Here is a 3,470-nt window from a genome sequence, read left to right on the forward strand (position 1 = left end):
TTAGCGCACACTCCCTAGTTGCATATTACGGTGTATATATAGTGGTTTGTGCACTGTAAAAAATATGGTCTGGATTTCCCTTCCAAAATATGTTTTATTTGCATACCTATGTGTAGATATCTATGGATTATTTTATGTCTGAAGTGTATTCAATTTATGCATTAATCATCACAAACATTTTCCTAAGCTAAACAACACTGACATCGCCTTGAAAACTCTTTATCATAGCAAATAAAAACCATAGAAAAATAAATAAATACAGACAAAAAGAAAGTACCTTTTCCAAAGCTCATAATCCTAACCTAAACACGTTTAAAATTAAACTTCCAAATGAGCGAATGCCCTAATCCCTTCAGTCCTTTACGATGTGGGGAGGCATAAATTCAGCGTTACTTCAAATGAGGTTAATATAAAGGCATTGTGCGAAATGACTGTGTTTAGACGGGCGGATCCGGCGCGTTAAGCTATGATAATTTTACGAGTTTTGCTCGCTTTGACAGCGAAATAGTTTAAATTCTTTAAACGGTCTGCATAGCCATATGTTTCGACTATAATTCTAACTCAAGCTACAACATTCGGCTATATTTTAGAAACAGTATTAGACAATCTGTTTTTTTAACAATTTTGTATCATTGGACATTCAATGTATTCAAAAAGTATCTATGTATTCGCTATTTATACGAAAAGCAATTGATTTTTTTGAGCAAAATGAGAGAGAGGACCAAATTGAATATTTCAATAATTGTTTTTTTTTTATTTAAATCCGCTGTACGTTCGACGTTTGTAGAAACTAGCTGTTGCCTACAGCTTCACCTGCGTGGTTCTAATAAATATTCATGGTACAAACTTTCATCCCCTATACCCTTGGAGATAGAATTTGTCAAAATCGTTTCTTAGCGGCGGCCTACGTCATTATATCTATCTTCATGCCAGTGGTTTGGGCACTGCGTTGATAGATGCTTAGTCAGTCAGACAGTCAATCACCTTTGACTTTCAGAAAAATAAAAGCGAACATAATCACGTCATACTTTATAACCGACAATCCCAAATACAAAGAAGGTTCTCAATTTGACTATGATATTATTATTTTTTTAGTTTTTTTACTAGACTTCATGGGTTTTCGACCGATTGACGTAATAAAAAAAATAACATCATTTATTGAGCAAATCCCAATATATCTTTCGCTGTGTTTCAGGAGTCTGTGTCTTTCGGATATGTAAGAAGTCTATATGACTTATAATAAGATAATATAATTGTAACAACATATATATGAAACTTACTGAATATTCTACAATTGTTTTGAGCTCGTTAGAAATTGATTCCCGTTTTTGAGTAGTGTTTAAGTCCCTTGTTTAAGTAGTGATACCTGCCCTTCTGAGGAACGTCGGTGACGTTTTTTATAGAAAACAATTAGTATAGTCTATAGCTCTTTTTGTATTACCATAATACAGCTTCCCCTCACCTTTACCTATATCTTTCGTATATGCTACATACACCGTGGCATCTATCACTTTATAATGAATACGTAACATGAGATCGATGATGACGTAATAGATTATAATCCAGCAATTAGAGGATGACTGGTTGGAATTAACAAATTATGCTGAAATGTCATGCACATATATAAATATGGATTATGTTTATAGACATTTCGATGAAAATAACTGGTTTAAAAGTGTATATTATTTAAGATGAACGTTCGTTAATAAATTGATCAAAGTTCTTAAGTAATTTTATATGTATTTTATTCTAATTACAATTTGAAGAATAAAGTATTGATTGAATTGACAACCGATACTGACAAAACAGGAAAAGACGTACAAAATGTTGTATAAATATTTTATCTATACCTTCTTCCTACTATAATATTATTAATGCGAAAGTTTGTGAGGATAGATGTATGTGTATATGAAACAAAAATACATAATATTTGTTTCTCTTTCACGCAAAAACTACTGAACCGTTTGCAATGAAATTTGGTACGTAGATAACTGGACTACTGGAATAACACTTAGGCTTTTTTTATCGCAATGATCCTACGAGATAACACACTTACGCGGGTAAAAGCGCAGGGCGCAGCTAGTAAGATATAAAATGCAAAAGTGACTGATCGGCTGATCTATCAATGCACAGCCCACAAAAATACACCGATCGGGCTGAAATTTCGCATGCAGATAGCAACTATAATGTTCATATTCGCCAAGATTTTTAGAGGTTTTTGATTAATTCTACCCCTTAGAGGATAAAATTGGGGATGAAAGTTTGGACCGTGAAACTTTATCTTGAACACGCACGCTGCGGTTACCAGCTAGTGTGTATTACAGAACAGAAATTCGATCATGAGACGGTATTTGATCCAGCATACTCATCACTCATTTTAATGTGCTCTTTCATAACACCAGGACGCGGCTTACATATAATGTTATTAAAAAAAATCAATAATTATGTTTAGCAATAAACTAAACCGCTTTCTGTCAGAGCTAGATTAAATTTTAGTGAGATCATATGGGATTCACCAGCTTTGGAATATTAATAATATTAAAAATGCGAAAGTTTGTAAGGATATGTGTGTTTGTTGCTCTTTCACGCAAAAACTGTTGAATCGATTGCAACGAAATTTAGTATGTAGACAGCTGGACAACTGGAATAACATATAGGCAACTTTTATTTCGATATTTCTACGGGATACGGACTTATGCGGGTGAAACCGCGGGGCACAGCTAGTTTAATTATATTCCCGATATTATATAATCACACATCAAACATTTTTATTCCCAATAGACTTGTCTTTGTTTTAACATGAGTTTGAACAGAGCGAAACAAGATATTAAATATTAACTTACACAATTCACAATGTTTAAGTTCACGCGTTGATTAAGCCTGGCCCCAAACTTAGGGTCACTTAGAACTGAATCTTAATAAGTCTTAGCTCTAAGTATTGACTAAGATATTTCATCTATCTAGTTTAGTTTGTTAAACAAAGTTCGTTGAGAGTCCGAATCTTTATTAAGTGAATATTAATGAATGATCGGAAATAGTTTGTCGATTTGTACTATCGATACAATCTGCTAACAAAAAGGGCGAAGTATTTTCTAATAAGCAAAATCTATCGAAGAAGCAAACTCTTCAAATATTTAAATATTAAGATAGATATATAGTATGTTTTAGTATTTTCTTGTGTTTGATTTTACGCGAGTGTTATACATTTAGAAATTAAAGACTTTTAAAGGGATTTAAAACGCGATTTATACAATATTCAGTCACGGAGAGACTGACGCTCGCTGTAAAGTGTTCGAAACTTCGGCTTAATAGTATGTTTAAATTTGAATTCTTAATTGTTCCAGAACAAAATATCAAAGATAGATCATATGCAACACAAAATTCAAAAGATGTACCATCTGTCTCAACCAGACCACGGCTAGGCATAGGATGAGAATAAATTTAAAAAAATATTAGCGCAAAAACGTTTA

The sequence above is a fragment of the Zerene cesonia genome, chromosome 19 (assembly GCF_012273895.1).
Source record: "Zerene cesonia ecotype Mississippi chromosome 19, Zerene_cesonia_1.1, whole genome shotgun sequence".
Taxonomy (NCBI): Eukaryota; Metazoa; Arthropoda; class Insecta; order Lepidoptera; family Pieridae; genus Zerene; species Zerene cesonia.